Genomic DNA, 16,924 nt, shown 5'->3' with positions numbered 1-16,924 from the left:
CCATGGGCGGAATGAATTTTATTCTGTGCTCTGAGGCATGTGTGGCTGTGCACCACCAATAGAAACAGAGGCTGCTGGCTGCAGGCACTCTGCTAATCAGCTGGGCGGCACCTGACTCTCTTCTGGGCAGCCGCCCAAGCACTCAGCTTACAGGGAACACTGATCCTAGGATACTGTGGTGGGATTTGTTCTGTGTTTGAGCAGTGTCTGACACAGTAGAGTCCAGGCCTATGACTGGGGCACCCCAGAGATACCATAATACATTGAATAAATAACATACAGCTCCCAGCACAGAAGGTCCCTGTCTGGGGTGTCTATGCAGTAGCGTAATACACCTAATATAAATAAGTAACAATGAATAAGCAGGTAGATCATTTGCTCTTAAAAGTGACTAGACCCCTGGAGAAGCCTGGGGTGGAGGCTGGAAATAATCAGTGGGGAAGAGGAGGGAAAATTTTATCCCAGTGGCGTTACTCTTCCTCTTAAACTAAGCGCCAGAGGCACGGAAAAGTTCTCGGACCTCGCCCCCCAAACACCTGCCAGCACTGGGTCTCTGCAGCCTGACAGGTGCCCGGTCCCTCCTCTCGTAGGACCCTAGTTGTTACAGAGAGCAAAGGTGCAGCACAGCAGACGTGTAAGGAGCCAGCGTTACCGAGAGATTCTGGGCCGAACTCCAACTCCTCCCCCCATTATTTTCACCAGCGCACAAGAGTGAGAGTCCACTGCCAGATGGCGGGGGGGGGGCAGTTCACAACCCAATTTCACTCTCACAACCTGTGTCATCAGAACGGAAATTGACACATCCTGCGTACTTGGAAGCGCACAGCTGGGTCAGCCCCAGACACCTGCCCCACATACTCCCCGCTCTGGGTGAATTCAGACAGGGAGCCCTCGAGCTGCTGGATCCCCATGGAGTTCAGATTTCTCATGCGCAGTTTCTATTTTGTGCGTGTGTGACAGGTGTCATTTTCTTTTCAGGCTTCAGGGGCAGGCCTTGGAATGCACCATGGGGCATTTTGTTTAACCATTGGCGCCAGCAGGGATCTGACTGTGCTGAGAACTGAGGAGAGGCTGCTGGCAGGGTGGGGTCGGCTGGCGAGAACGAACAGCACTGGAGAGATTAGCTAGGAGAGAACAAGCCCTGTCTGACTGGGGTGGGGGTGCGTGGGAGGGACCTAGACAGACCCCAAATGTTCTCCACGCTGCTGAAGTCAATAGCTGACATTTGCGGTGAGCCCTTTTATGTAAGGTTGTCTCGTGGCGGGAGCAGGGGGTGGTTTAAGGAATTCCAGTCCATGCCCATTTCCGTGTCTGGCAGCCAGGGTTTCCGCTAATTTTTTCCAACCAAGGGCGGACTAAATTTTGTTAAATGTGCCGAGGCACGTGCGGATGTGCACCACCGATCAAAACACAAACTGGTGGCTGTGGGAACTCTGCTAATCAGCTGGACGGCACCCGAATCCCCCCTGGGTGGCCGCCCAAGCGCTCTGCTTACAGGGAACGCTGGTGGCCGCCACACCGCCATCGTCTAACTTAGCTGAGACGTGCCCTGGCAGGAGATGGCAGCTTTCATCCAGCCCTCAGTGGGCACCCGCCGCGTCGTCGTGCTGGGCTCTGTCTCTCTGCACTAGGGCCATTTTACCAGGGTCTTTAACCTCTCAGCCAGAGACAGCCCAGCCAATGGCCAGGGCCCCAGTCCTGTTCTGACACAAACCTGGAGTGGCTCAGCAAAGAGGATCGGCTCAGACCCTGGATCGGGGGGAATCTTGGGATGTAGAAAGTACCACTGCTGGGAGTCACATCTCTGCTCCCCTCTCTTGCATGTTGGGGGGGCACGTGTCAGTTTCAGCCTCCGTCTATCCGCATCTGTCTGGCCAAACCCTCTCTCCTCCTGCTTCGGAAATGATCACCAGGACAGCTGGCGGGGGGGAGCACTACCCTCCACCTCCCTGCCCCCTGCCCAACTGCCCTACCCAAGCGCCAAGCTGAGCGCGCAGCTGTGCTGCCCGTGGGGATTCAACATGCACAAAGATCTCACGGCTGAACCCCGGGGGTGACCCCAGTTGCACCCAGACTTGATGGACAGTTTGGGGATCCCCCCTCCAACCACAGGATTGGGTCTTGCAGCCACACGTGCCATGGGTGTTAAACGGGCCATTGCGTTGCAGCAAGGGCTGGAGTAGGGCGGCTGGAGGAAATGGAGGCTATGGGGGAGGGAAAAGAGGCTCCAACACAAGGGCAGCTCATGGGCCTGGGGGAGTGCCCAGGGGTAAGGGGGCAGAATGGCCCTGCCCCACAGGGGGTACCTGCCAAAGAGGCCCCTTGACCCACGATCTAGTGGTGCATGCGGCGGGGGAGTCTGGACTCCGGCTTGCGGGGAGCAGGGTGGGTGGCAAATGGGCTCAGAAATGCCCAAGTTCTTGCTCAACTCTGGGGCAGAAAAAAATTTGTTGTGTGCACCGAGGCGTGTGTGGAGTTGCACCACCAGTAGCTACGTACACTGATGGCTCCCTGCGCTCTGCTGAACGGCTGGGCAGCGCCTGAATGTCTCCGGGGCGGCCGCCCCAGCGCTCTGCTTCCAGGGAACAGGGGTTAGGCCCTTCCAAACCGATAGACCCCAGATGCATGGGGCAATTGTGCGAGCACAGGTAAGTGTGTCCAGGTGTGTGTGCCCAGGAGACAACAACAAGAGCCCAGTGGCAACTTACAGACTCAAATGGTTGGGAGCATCAGATTTCAGGGCCAAGACCTGCGTCACCTGACCCAGTGCGTCTTGGCCCACAAAAGTTTATGCTCCAAGCACTCGGTTAGTCTCTCAAGTGCCACAGGATTTCTTCCTGTGGTTGCTCCTACAGACGCAGATGACAACCCTGCTGGTACTCGCCCAGGAGAAATCACCTTGCCCAAGGGCACAGGGAGACTATAAGACCTTCAAAGGAGCTGAGCAGTGAACGCTGCCAAAAGCAGCTCCCAGACTCTCACAGGATCAGGCTCGTGCCTTGTTTCCCCTCAGGGCTGGATCGCCCACTGGGGCCACGAGGCTCTGCTCCCTCAGAAAAAGCTGACAGGACAGGAATGGGGCTTGCCCAACTCCCATCTCCCATTCAGACACTGTTGCTGTGTGAAACTGGCCTCCCTCATTCCTTTCTCTGGGGCAGAGGGAGACAACTTCTCCGCGGGGTTCCCATGAGCTGGAGGGATCCCTGAGGGACCAGGCCGGAATTCTCACCACTAGACAACGCTTCCTTCCCAGAGCAGCCACAGCCCAACGCCCCCAGAGCCAATCGGAGCCAACACCTCCCAAGGACATTCTCGGGGTGGGAAACATGGCACGCCCGACGAGTGGAGAGTCCATCAGCGTTCCCATAGGCGTCGGATCAGGTCCTCGCTCGGCCATGTGGCCCCTTGCTGGGACCTGAGTCCACCCACCTTGTGCTGCTGGGTTCGCCCAGCTCCTGCTAACATCTCCAGGTGCGGAGGAGGCCTTGCACTGCGCTCCCCCTTGGGGGCCAGTCCTCTGCCGTCAGAGCTGGCTGCTGCTTCCCAAGACCCATAAATACCAGCTGGGCTCCTTTTTTTGCTGTCTGCCCTACCCATGGAGTCCCCTGAACAGATCCCAGCCTGCTTTAAACAAAGGGAGCTTGTTCCTTATCCAGGGAAGGAGCTATTTCCAGGGGCCTCCTTCTTTTTTTCCCCTTGCAAAACAAAATAAAGCTGAGATCAGCTTTGAAACCCAACGCAAGCTTCCCAGGGCTGGAGCTTCCCCCTCCTCGCATGTGTGGGTGGGGGGTGCAGAGTGTGGGTCACCCCCGTTCCCCTCATTTGCAATCCAATTCAGGGTGAAACAGATCTGTGGGGGGCTCAAAGCGTCTTGGCCTTTTTGGGTTGGTGAGAATTAAAACCCCAGGAGGCCCGGGTGGCCCTAGGGTCTGCTGGTGGTGGTCCAGGGCGGCCAGATCCAGGCAGGCAGTGGCTGTATATGGCTGTAACATGCAGCGCTTAACCTGAGGCAAACCAACCCAGCAACCTGTCTATGGACCCCACCCAGCACCAAGACTTCGGCAAAACGGGGAGGGACAGATGGGCGGGCAACCAGGCACCTTGGACTGGACCCCGGGCTTATTCAGGTCACCTTGCGGGGACCCTCTGGAGGGCAGCCGGGTTTGGTTTATAAAGTAAGTGACTATGTGTAGAAAAGGCTGGTGTTTGTCCTGGCCGGCCGACGGGTTGTGCTTTTGTGCACACGCGGCAGTGGGGTGCTTGACCAGGCCCACCCAGTGGCTGGGAGAGGTGGAAATCTAATCTGATTCTCCGCCAAGGAGGGAACAGCGCCGCACAGAGAGACCTGCTCCCATATCGTCTAAGCCCATTCGCGGTTCCAAGGACACTTTGTCCCCCACCTGAGCTACCCTATGTTTGAGGAGCTCCTTCCGGGCCCACCTAAACGCGGTCTTGTGCTCCTGCCTCCAGGACCTCCCTGGCTGAGTCTCCCTCCGGGGCAAACTGAAGCCTCAGCAGTTTTGCACCTCTGGCTTTTACGTCACAAAGGAAACCGAATTTTGGCCCGCCAGGCCAGGCCCGTCTTGGGACCAGCCCAGGATCCCAAAAGGAGGGAAACGACACACCAAAAGGAACTCCTGCCAGGGTCCCGTGATGCAGGGCTGCTGGGGCGTTGGCAGGAGAAACTGATGACAGATTGATGGCGGGACCTGGGGGTGGGAGAGCTGCCCTCCTGGCCGTCTCGGGAGCAGGCGCGCCACGGCAGCCAATGGGAGCTGACGGCGCAGTGCACTCAGGGTCCTACATGGACAAAGGGTCTGCAAACCTCATCCCACCCGCCCTTACCCGTCACATGGGGTGGCACAAAATCAGTGTTGCCCACACCCCGTTTTTTTTCTTGTTTAGCAAGCGCTGCAGCGTCTGTGCTCTGTCCAGGGCATTCCCAGCAGCGGCGGCCAGATCCTGCCAGGAACTACACCAGTTTACACCTGCGGCAGAGCCAGCCCCCAGCCTTAACACACTGAGCACCGACCAACTCGAGACAGCGGTGGGCGTGCAGAAGAGATGCCACGTGCATCGTGCGAGCCACCAAAGTTCACAGATTTTTTTCACGCTTCACAATCACCCACGTGGCTTATTCGGCTTTTTTACCCTGGACCGGTTGGACAACAGCCGGTCCCTGGGCAGGCCGGGCACCCACACCTCCAGGCCAGCTTTATTTAGGAAACAGCTGAGCGGAGGTCCCGACGCCGAAAGAGGCCTGCTGGGAAAACCGAGCGTGCGCGGGACTGCAGCTGGCGAGGACCAGAACACTCGAGCGCACAAAAGGGAAGCGAGAGAGACACAAGGAAAGAATGAATCACGCTCGAAAGAGGCGGCCGCCAAGTCAAATAGGTGGCGAAAGTCCCCCGCCCCGCGCACGCCCCGAAGAGCGGCCTGGAGGGGCTGTGCTTGGTACCAACTCCCCACCCGAGCGAGCCCACCTCCCCGTCCAGCTGTCCTTATATAACTCAGCAGTGGGCGGTTATACAACTACAAAGGGGCGCCGCCACCAAACGCCTCTTGGCCAAACTTCTCTGCGCTCCGGCGCATTTGACGGGAGGTTGGATTGGCGGCCTCAGCCCCTCCGCCCGCCAGCCAGAGCCTTGCGAAGCTCCTTCCTGGCTGGGATTTATTCCGATCTGGCCGCCGATTTCCCAGCACGCCCGTGGGCCCCCGCCTTCCCTTCTGCCCCCACCACGCCGGGGAAGAGCTCACATCCCATCGTGCCCGGAGGCAAACGTCACCGCGGCACCCGAGCGCTTGGAGAGCGTCTCTGCCCTTGCGACTGGACCCGATCAGTTGTCCCTCAAGCTTTCCACCCCCGAGGAAATCCGCCTGCGCTGCCCGGTCCTGCCTTCGGGCCCGATGAGTGTCAGCGTGGAGCACAAAAGCCCAAGCAGCCCCGTAGCACCTTACAGACTAACGAGTTCCCTCCTTAGGTGAGGAGCTTACGTGGAAAGACCCACTTCATCGGGGCGGCGGGCGCTTCGCTTGGGAAACCTCCAAACCTGGGCAAGGGTCACTGCAATGGCCCACATGGGGTTTAAACGCACACGGCCAGAACCACGACACCCCTGAGAGGAAGAAAACCTCCCTCCGCCCTCTCGACATTTTTTCCATCCCTGCAAGAAGACGCCGGGTTTAGTTGTTTACATTTATCGTATGTCTCTGCGTATTCCACCAGCCCAACTCTATGGGGACCTCCATTGATGCACGGCAGAATCTGGCCCCTCCACATGGGGACTGTGGCAAGAAGTTTGCCCATGTGCCGAGGATCTGCAACACCACCGAAACGTGAGCCTGCTTTTCCGACAGCCAGCCACAGTCTGGGGAGCCGAAAAAGATTCTCTTCTCTCTCGGCTCAGAAAAAATAAAATCACTAGAGGCGCCGGAGCTCAAAGAGACAGAAACCCCAAGAAGTTACTTACCAGTTTGGAAATTCTTTGCTGCAGAGGCTGTGATCCGCAGAGTCCCCCAGATAATTCCACTGGGACAGACAGACAGACAGGAAGGACAGGAAAGCCAGGCTGGGCGCTTACCCATCTAAAGTCACTGACTTTTACTCAAAGGGAAATCCTTTTTAAAACCTTAGCCCCACCCCTGTTTGCTAATTACCAGGGCAGACGGACAGAGGAGGCAGGAGGTAGGCGGGACCTCCTTACTGTAATGCGTGGAGTAGCAATGACTCCCTTTCAAGTCGCTGGACCTGCTGACTCAGTGGGAGACAGGACAGGGCAGGGGATTGGGATTCCTTCCAGGAAGCATGATTTTGCCGGGGAAAACAGCAGCCGCAGCGCGTGGCAGGAAAGGGAGACACCCACCCACCCGAGCGGGGCTGAATACGCCCACCGACCTGGGGTGGTTTTAGATGCGAGCTCAGAGGAGACCCTGACTTCACGGTGCTGGCTGCTCGGGCCTAGAGAGGGTTCGTCTCCAGAAACTCTTCTGTCAGCACAGAACGAAGGGAGGCGGCTCCTGATATCCCCAGCCTTGCATGGTCTGGAGCACACTGCTGTGGGACTGGGCCGAAAAGAGCCTCTGGCTTTCGGGACGTTTGCCTAGGAGATGACAAATGAAGATGGAGCGAGGGCGGATTCAGCTCGTATGGAGACAAATGCTAAGAAACAGCCTCAGTCAATAGTTCTAGCATCGTGTGTTAGGACTCCCAATCATGGCCCAGGCATCCAATGTGCTCAAGGTTGTACACGCACAGAACAAAGAGACAGGCCTTGCCCACAGAGCTTCCAGTTTGAACCCTGAATCCATATGTAAACTTGATTCTCATCTATAGCACTGGTCTATGATTCAGTGCTATTCCTGACTCTGACACTGTCCTTCTGTGTGACCTCGGGTGAGTCACTTATCCTGCTAGGCCTCAGTTTTTCCATCTATAAAATGGGGATAATTATACTGTCCTCCTTTGGAAAGCATTTGACAATATACAGATGAAACATGCTTTATAAGAGGTACTTATAGTAGTGAAGTTAAGATCATGAGTACATGTTTGGAAGATTGGCTCCCAAGATGTTTTGGAGTTATACCCATGGTACCTCAACAAGACTGTGGTATCACCCACCCTGAGCATTTGGGAGTCATGAACAAAGGAGCCTCCTCCTCAGATTGTGAGACCAGATTAAAAATTATGTGTTTTTTTTTTTTCTATATGTGGGGCTCTTTTGATCTGCCTTCTTGTTTCTGAGGCTTCCAAGTTGCACTTAGGCCATGTCTTCAAGCTTTTCTCTGCAATCACTTGAAGCATTTCTTTAAACAAAAGTCAAGACCCTGAGGAAATCCCCAGTCTCCGGGAGCTGGGCCTTTTTAGAATGCGCCAAGCATTCGGGGACTCACAGTACTGTCACACAATTTGGCAAGACCGGCTGGATCCTTCCATTGAGAGGCAAAATGGCTCTAAGATCAGGTCAAGGCCATCACAAGAGATGGGTGGAGCCCAGGGCAACCACCTCCCAGAGCCCCAGGTAGGGGGTCCTGAGCCACCCCTCTGCGCCAGAGGTCTCACTCCACCCCCTCCCTGCCCCCTTACCCCCACCCCGAGCAACCAGGCCGGGGATTACCTGGTGCCCTCCCCTGCCTCCGGAAGATTTAAGGATAAATGCAGTACAACAGCACAGTGATGGGAATTGGGCAAATACCTTTGCTAGCTTGTGTGATGGTCTGTGGGGAGCCACCTGCAGTCGGATCTGCTTAGGCATCGCCTCCACAGGGTCAGACCTTAAGGAGAGAAACCGTCAGATGTGTCTTCGAAATGTATCCCGCCAGTGCCTCCATCCAGCCATCCCTCACCAATGTGCCCTCTAATTTTTTTCACCCATGCGCAGAATAAATCGTGATCTGTGCACCAAGACGTGCAGATGTGCACTCCCCACCGGCTCTGGGCGCTCTGCTGATCAGCTGGGCGGTGCTGGACTCTCCTGGGCAGCCGCCCACGTGCTCAGCTTGCAGGGAACGCTGCTCCTGACTTACAGCTGTCATGGCAAGAGTGAATCTGGAGGTGAGAGGTGCTCAGACCCGGTCTGGGGCAGAAAGACAGGGTAAGGAGAGCTGGCAGCGATGCAGCCATAGTTGGCAGGGTGGAGATGGGGCAACCTGATCAGAGCCAACTCAAGAGCAGCAGAGTGGAAAGGATCTGAACTGGGAGGAGGGTGTGAGGAAAATGACAATGAAATCCTCGTGGCAAATGTTTGCAGAGAGCCATGTGCATTCTGCTCTGGAGCATAGCAAACGTGCACATCCCAGAACAAAATGCCTTGGCTGCATTATGGGGTGTACAGCTCTGAAAAAGATTTGCATGGCTGGGATGGAGAATCTGCAGCACATGAGCTCCCTGCATGACACGGTGGCCAAAAGGGGTAAGGCCACGCCAGGATGCATAACAAGGGAATCTCATGCAGGAGCAGAGAGATTATTTTACCTCTATATTTGGTACTGGTGCGACCACTCCTGGAACACTGTGTCCAGATTTGATGCCCACCGGTCAAGAAGGGTGATGTTAAACTGGAGAGGGTTCGGAGAAGAGCAGGGTGAGAAAACCTGCCTGCTAGCGATAAGCTAAATAGACTGAGCAATTTGAGTGTAAAAGAAGGGGTGTGTTCCCTACAGTTTAAGAGGATCTACCTGGAGATAGCATGCCCTGTAAGCTGAGCGTTGGGGCATCGGCCCAGGAGAGAGTCAGGTGCTGCCCAGATAATTAGCAGAGTGCCCAGAGCGTGTGTTTCTATTGGTGGTACACATGCCTAAGTGCACAGAACAAAATTTATCCTGCACATGGATGGAAAAAAATCACCCAGGTAACAGACTATTCATAACGGGCTCTTCAGACTACCAGAGGAAGGTCTCACACAATCCAATGACAAGAACCAAAGATTCAGACAGGACTCAAGGTGTGCATTCTTTAACAGCCACTGCAACAGTCTACCAAGGGTCGTGAGGGATTCAGCATCATCGGCTGCTTTTCAGTCGGGACTGGGTGCGTTTCTCAACATGCTGCTTGGGGGATTCTTTTGGGGCAGTTCTTAGGCCTATGTGATGCCAGCGGCCTTGGGGTCTCTGACTCTATAGACCCAGAAGAGTGCTTTGGGCTTTCCTTCACTGCAGAAGAATCCAGCACGGCAGCCTGAGGGGAGACACATTCAGCGGACCAAACTCTGATGGAAACCACTTCTCCCACTGATATTTGCTCAGCTAAATGATCACCTACTATTGCTACTGATACCTGGCTGAGATGTCAGCTACCGGGGAGACGCAGCATTCCTGGTTTCTGTGCCCAGCTCTTGGAAGGGAGCAGCATCTAGTGGTTATAGCAGAGGGGAGTTGGGGGTGTAGAGACTGGAATGGGGGAGCTGGAGTGAGGGCTAGTGCAGTCTGCTCCCCGTTCTAGATAGAGAGCATGGGGTAGTGGTTAGATTAGGGGGCTGGGAAGCTGGGTGGGGGTCTGTACCGAACTCTGGGGGAGAAGACATAGAGGGGTAGGCAGTTCAGTCCCTATCTTCACAAAAGAAAACAGCTGTCCTGTAACACCTTAAAAACTGACAAAATGATCCACTAGGTGATTAGCTTTTGTGGGGCAGACCCACTTCTCCAGACCTGGAAAATTCTGAATTTGAGGTTTAGTAGGTTTTTGATAGGAGAAATCTCAGGGCAGCTGGGCTCTGTCCCCAGTTTTGCCATGGGTTCGTGGTGCCGTGTGCGATTGTGTGGAGAGAGCATCGTCCCAGTGGGGGTGCAGGTTTGGATTTCAAATCCCTTTTTGTTTGCTGGGTGCCGAGCCCTGCTCACATTTTGGCCCTGGCCTGTTTCTGGTCCCAGCCCCATTCCTGCTGAGTGAGTTATGTCTGTTGTTATTTAACCATTCAGAGGGCTTTTTTTTTTTTTAATTATTTTGTTTTTTTATTTCCAAATCCAAAAGCCTAATTGCTGCCTGTGTAGGAGGTGCTGATTGACTCAACAGTAACACACCTTTGGGCATCTGTTATCAGAAGTGGAGATCGACACTGAGGGCTGCTTCAGCCACCAGCTGCACAAGGGAAAAGACAGCGGATTGGCCGGGGTTCAGGCGAGAGGACTCCAGAGGGTTCTTCTAGCCAGAGCAATTTACAAACTACCCACCTGAAGAGCAAATGAACATCCTCCTCGTTTGCAGCCAAAATTCTCTTTGCCTTCCTAAACAACTGGTGCAAATTGTTCGACAGCTGCCAAGCTCCACCCCAGAGGTGGCTGCATGTCAATGTGGGGAGTGAGGCCTGCAAACACAGGCTGGGACCATTCATCTTTGAAGTTTGAGGGGTGGAACCAGCAGCTGTTTAAGAAGGACCAACTCTAAGCAAGATTTCAGGGTAAAGAGTACAGAACCCTGTATCCAGCTGAAAGTACAACAACGGGACTTAGTGAGGGTCAATGGAATTAAACCTATCTGAGCAACCCAGCCGCTGTTTGCCTTTGAAGAAAACAAAGGGAAGATTTAAGGGCATTATGCCCTAGGCATTTGTTTGTTTGCGGTAGCACCTAGGCACCGCCGTCATGGACCAGGAGATGATTTTGCTGGGCACTGTGTGTTATTCATTGTGTATTACAGCAGCACCCAGGAGCCGCAGGTGTGGCCTGGCACCCCCTCTGTGCTAGGTGCTGCACAAACACAGAAGAGAAAGGTGGTCTCTCTCTGCCCCCACAAGGTACCAATTTAATTCAACTTCCGCTGACACTTGCCTGCTCCTAAGGCAAAGAGCAGAACACACATTTCTGCTGCACCAGACCACTCCTCACCCCCCAAATAACACAGCCCCGCACCCTGGAAGGGAGAAACACTGACCCAAACCTCCAGACTTGCTAGTACTGGAGGAGATATGACCCTGGAGAACAAACCTGGTCCCTCCACTCCTTGAGCAGATGTGGACTTACAGCAAACCCTGGGAGTCCCTTCAGCTTTATCTGATTTGCTCTGGCCCTCCGGGCCTGCTGCCCCAGACTCCTCCAGCCTGAGCCTAGCTGAGCAACAAGCCCCGTTCTAGATCTCTGTCCTGTTCTAGATCCCAGAGCCTCAGGGTGGCCTGGCAGCAAGTCTTGCTCTAGATCCCCGCCTGCTGTGCCCCCCAAGTCTTGTTCTAAACCCCCACTGTGACCTCCCCCAGTCTGATTCTAGAGCCGCTACTGTGACCCCCAGGCCTTGTTCTAGACCCCCACACTGTCAGCCCGCCGTTACAAACCCCCCTCCCAGGTACGACCACCCCCGAGACGTGGTAAGCCGCAGCCGCAGCCCCACCCCCCCCTTCGGGCTCTCGGCCGCATCTGCCAGGCTATTAGGAAGAGTTCGGCCCACGCGTTCCGCCCGCAGGGCCCCGATGATCTCGCTGCCCGCGCGGCTCGGCTCCGCCCGGCCCCGGCCCCGCCCCCGGAGCGCAGGCTCCCCCCGCCCGGCCCCGCCCCGCCCCGCCCTACCCCGCGTTACCCGGCAACCGGCCATACAAACTGGGGGGAGGGAGGAAGGTGGGGAAGTGGGAGCTCAAGGCGGGCTGATATATAGGGGGGCTGGGGGTTTGGGGGGCTGATATATAGGGGGGCTGGGGGCTTGGGGGGGCTGATATAAAGGTATGGTTGGGGCTTGGGGGGCTGATATATAGGGGGGCTGGGGGCTTGGGGGGGCTGATATACAGGTATGGTTGGGGCTTGGGGGGCTGATATATAGGGGGGCTGGGGGCTTGGGGGACTGATATACAGGTATGGTTGGGGTTTGGGGGGCTGATATACAGGTGGGGCTGGGGGTTTGGGGGGCTGATATATAGGGGAGCTGGGGGCTTGGGGGGCTGATATACAGGTATGGTTGGGGTTTGGGGGGCTGATATACAGGTGGGGCTGGGGGCTTGGGGGGCTGATATACAGGTATGGTTGGGGTTTGGGGGGCTGATATACAGGTGGGGTTGGGGTTTGGGGGGCTGATATACAGGCGGGAAGAGCGTGGGTGGCTGTCACATCCCTGCCACTTCCCCAGGGCTCCCTGGGGCTTGTGGGAGAGGGGCAGAAGGGAATTCACTCCTTAGTTAACACCCTGAGTCTTCCAAAAAACACTTCCTTCCATATTCATGAGGATTTCAGGGCAAATGAAAGATCTGGGCCAAGCAGGCTCAGCCTATTGGCAGCCTTCGGCACCACTGGCTTGTTTGGTCAGGGTTGTCTTCCCCCAAGGCCTTTAATCCTGCAGCAGGCCATTAATAAAGCAGGTTAATACAGGTGGCGGAAACTGAGGCACGGAAAGGCACAGGGATCAGATTAGCAGTCTCCACACTGCACCATTTGAACCCAGCAGTACACTGCGACACCAGTGTAGAGGTGCTGAGCTAGGCAGTACAGGAACCTTTCATCTGATATAATGACTTTCACACGAGGTGGCACTGGGGTAGCTCAGACGCACCCTCCGAATTGATCTGGCAAGACCAAGCCTACGCAGTTATTTCAGGGCATAGAGACATAGCTCTTTGGTCTCCTAAACCGGTCTGAGCTCTCACCAGGCGCCCCCCCAACAATCCCATTTCTGAATTTATCCAGCTGAAATCCAAGCAGAGGTAGACACCGTGCGGGCTGGAGTCTTTTCTGGGGCAGTGCTCCACTGAAATCAGTGGAACTGTCCCCCCCAGTGTGATCTTTTTTAACTATCTCAGTGTAAGACCCTCATGCAGCCACAGCGGAGATGGAGCAAGTTGTGGTCACACCGGTTTAGACCACGACTTGCTGCACAGAGCTTTGGCCTGGCTAGGAGATAGTTGTGGGTCAGACCAGTGGTTCTCAACCCGGGGGACGTGCACCCTGGGGGGTGCTCACAGGCACTCCAGGGGTACTCGACTCATCTGAATCAGTGCTTCTCAAGCTGGCTCTTGCAGCAGGGGTGGTCATGAGGCAGGCGTGGGGGTCTCACAAAAGCACAGCTGGCATTAGGAGGTGGCAAGTAGTGGAGATGCACTGGTGCCCACACCATGGGGCCCCCCTGCAAACCTAAGTTACTTGCCTCAGCCCCACCCCACCCCCACGGCAGGGCTCGGGGGCTTCAGACAAGGCTCACAAGGCTCAGAATCACCCTGAAGCGTGAGCATAATACTCGCATTCCAGGGGGTTTATTTTACAATGACAGGATACCAGTGAGAATACAGGCACCTTTGGGGGCCGGTTGAACCTCTCTAACCTGGCACTCTCTCATCCGGCAACATCCTTAATCCGGCATGACGGTAGTTAGCCGGACGACTGCATCTCGTGGGTGTGGCCAAAATTCTTGCGCTCCCATAACGTCTGTTTCCAGCCACCAGTCCTGACTCTCAGTTCTGTGCTGTTATTTAGTTGCAAGTTACCCCTAAATATCTTCTAAGAGCCTGGTCAGCAGTGGAAGTGTTGGTAATGTGCTATAAAATATGGCCCTCCCATGGTCTGGCAAATTCTCTTGCCTGGCACCGGTCAGGTCCCGGGGTGCCGGATTAGAGAGGTTCAACCTGTGCTAGGGTGGCTGTGACATTTGCATGCTAGGTCTGGTTTTGTAAGCAAATAACTTTTAAGTGAAGTGAAACTGGGGGTTCTCAGGGCCAGTCAGATTCCTGAAAGGGGCAAAGTCATCTGGAAAGGGTGAAAACCATCGCGCTAGCCAATTCCCCTCTGGTGGCGGGAGCGACCCTGGGCAGAGCCCAGCCCCCTCCTGACACAGATGGAGAGCCAAGGGGCCATGTGGTGCTTCACTCAGCTCCGCTGTCCACTGCTCCAGAAAATCTGGGGCTTGGAGACACAAGGTGGCCCAAGGAGGCCCAGAATCCATCCTGCTGTCTCCAAAGCCGCATGCTTCCAGCTGCACACGCTGAACAAGACCAGCCTGCCCCGCAGGGCTGCCATGTGCTCTCCAGCCCCTGCGATGTGTGCTTGCTGCAGTACACCCACCATTGCCAGAGCAGCAGCACACTCCATTTTCTGCCTGTGCCTCTCCTACAGGAAGATTAGGGAAAACCCAGGAATTCCCCCTCTGCTTTTGTCAGCCCATAGGTAACAGACCATCTCTGGCTTGCGTCAGACACTGGTGGAGGCCAGATTTGCTTTCCTGTGATAAGCAGGGCTGCGCGCGTGCGTGCGCGCACACACACACACACACACACACACACACCCCAGGCTGTTATTGCCATAGCAACGCTACACACAGACATTAAACAGTGTTTTACTTCGGAAGTCGGCAAAGCCGCAGGACGTCACTGTGGTTATTCCAGCTATGTGAGGCCTATAATATAACACTTAATTCAGTGCAGGTTGCCCAGGGGGCTGAAGTTAAGAGACTCTTTTTTTTCTCTCAATGCAAATCTCTGTAATTTGAGCTGCCTTCCATGCCATTCCCCCTGCCCACCCCAAGTGTTTTTTTCCTGCCATAGCAACAGGCTGTTTTATTGACTGCGGGTGTCCCTGTGTTGTTCACCCTGCAACTGTCTGTCCGGGAGTCTCAGGCACAAAGTAACCTAGAGCCCAGAAATGAACGTCACACACGCATTTGTCAGCCAGGGATCTGAACGTGCTTCAGCCATTGGTTATCCCTGCCTTGAGACCCTCCCCTGTGAGGGAAAATTTATGACTAGACTCTTTGTAGAAAGGGGAAAACTGAGGCACAGCGAGACAAAGGAAGGCCTCAAAGTCACATGGTGAGCAGGTGGCCAAGTTTGAGGCCTGTCTCCAAGTCTCCTGCACAGCCCCTCTACCTTTTTCCATCTGTGGGCGGAATCATTTTTGTTCTGTGCACCGAGCCATGTGCGGCCATGTACCACCCATGGAGACACAGGCTGCTGGCTGTGGGCGCTCTGCTAACCAGCTGGGCGGCCCCTGGCACTCTCCTGAGCAGCCGCCCCAGTGCTCAGCTTACAGGGAACACTGCCCCTGCCCCAGCAACTGGACCGCATTGTGACCCAGAGCTGGGAACACGCATAAGAAGTCCTGACCAGTGGTCCCTTCCTGTTCTAACCACTGCCCCTTTGTCCCCTGCTCCTGCTGCTAGACAACTGCCTCCACCCAAAGCTGGGACTATAACCCGGGCACCTACCCTGCCGCCTCTCTAAGCACACACGTAGACAGCTTCAAGTATCCCCCATTTGGTTCTGGGAGGCGCTGAAAGCCAACCAGTCAGATCCCCAGCTGGTGCAAATCAGTCAAGGGGACCCGATCCGGAGCTGGCATAACTTAACATGGCTCCACTGAAGTCAGTGGAGCTCTGCTGGTTTTCCCCAGCTAAAGCCCTGGCCCAGGAGGTGCAGTGTCACCTCTCAGACATGCCAGTGGCCGCTTCAGCCTCATGTGGTTCTAGTGAGTCAGCATGAGTGGGGTGGGCCTGGCAGTCCAGCCATGCCACCAGGGTGTCTCTGTCACTCAGACCCTCCTGCCCTAGGGGAATTGGTTAGTTGGGCCGTGCCCGGATTCCTCAGCCGGGGAACTGCTTCATGGCGAGTCCTGGGGTACTGGAAGAAGAGCAGTCTCCTGAGCCATGCTCCTGCCGCACAGTGCCCCCACCTCTCCAGCACCACGCTGGGGCCTGGAGGAACAGCACTAACTTTGGGGACAGAAGCCACCTGGGATTTCCTTGGTAGCTGCCCATTCAAGTAACCAGAGCCAATGCAGCTGGAATCAGCGCAGTCCCGCAGACCTATAGCAAAGGGTTTCACTGTAGTTAAACGATTTTTTCCCCTACGGGGAATAATTATTTAATTTCTCTTCAAGTAGCACTTTGGACAGTTAGTGCAATAGCAGAGTGTCTATTTACCTACTTACTATTTTTCTTTCTTTCTTTCTTTCTTTTCATGCCAAGACCAGAAAGGACCACTGTGATCATCTAAGCCAACCTCCTGGGTCACACAGGCCAGAGAAAGGTCCCTCATAACTTCCTAGACCAGATCTTTTTGGGAATAAAAAACAACCCATTTTTTTTTTATAATGCCCAGAGATGGAGAAGCGCAACAACCTGGGTGAATTGCTCCAATAGTTAATTACCCTCACTATTAAACTTCTATCCACCCACCGTTCTACCACCTTTCTTTCTCTCCCTGCCCTTGCACACCCATCTGTCTGTCTGTCTGTCTGAACTAAAGCATTCCTTCCCAGAGCGTCTGCCCACTCTACGGACCCTACAAGAGATAAAGCCCCGTACTTGCCAGGCAAACCCCTTCCCAACTGCTCCAGCCTGGCCAGGAGGGGTTAACCAAGGGCTCCAGCTGTGTGCTCTGCTGTGGCTGAATATTACAACCTCATCATCTTGTTCCTGGCTGGCGTCACAGCAGGTCACCATGGAGACGCTTGGAAGTTCCTAAATACAATTATCGTGAGGTTTTAAATTTCCTCCCATGCTCAGAATGAGGCTAAACAATAGCAGGAT

General features: G+C 55.1%; 2 long non-coding RNA genes across 2 annotated transcripts in view; one reads left to right on the top strand and one right to left on the bottom strand.

Annotated features, from left to right (window-relative positions):
• The window catches only part of LOC142003374 (uncharacterized), a 28,027-nt gene extending 21,453 nt beyond the window's left edge, over window positions 1-6,574 (bottom strand). Inside the window, exon 1 of the long non-coding RNA XR_012642815.1 lies at window positions 6,471-6,574. This is a non-coding gene — a long non-coding RNA (uncharacterized LOC142003374). The remainder of the gene's footprint in view (window positions 1-6,470) is intronic.
• A 1,305-nt stretch (window positions 6,575-7,879) lies between these two features.
• LOC142003375 (uncharacterized) lies at window positions 7,880-16,473 on the top strand. Its single transcript, XR_012642816.1, has 3 exons — window positions 7,880-8,018; window positions 10,466-11,228; window positions 16,366-16,473. It is a non-coding gene; the product is annotated as an uncharacterized LOC142003375 (long non-coding RNA).
• Window positions 16,474-16,924: the final 451 nt, after the last annotated feature.

This window comes from Carettochelys insculpta, chromosome 29, assembly GCF_033958435.1.
Source record: "Carettochelys insculpta isolate YL-2023 chromosome 29, ASM3395843v1, whole genome shotgun sequence".
Lineage (NCBI taxonomy): Eukaryota > Metazoa > Chordata > Testudines > Carettochelyidae > Carettochelys > Carettochelys insculpta.
This window is presented reverse-complemented; position numbering and strand designations above follow the sequence as displayed.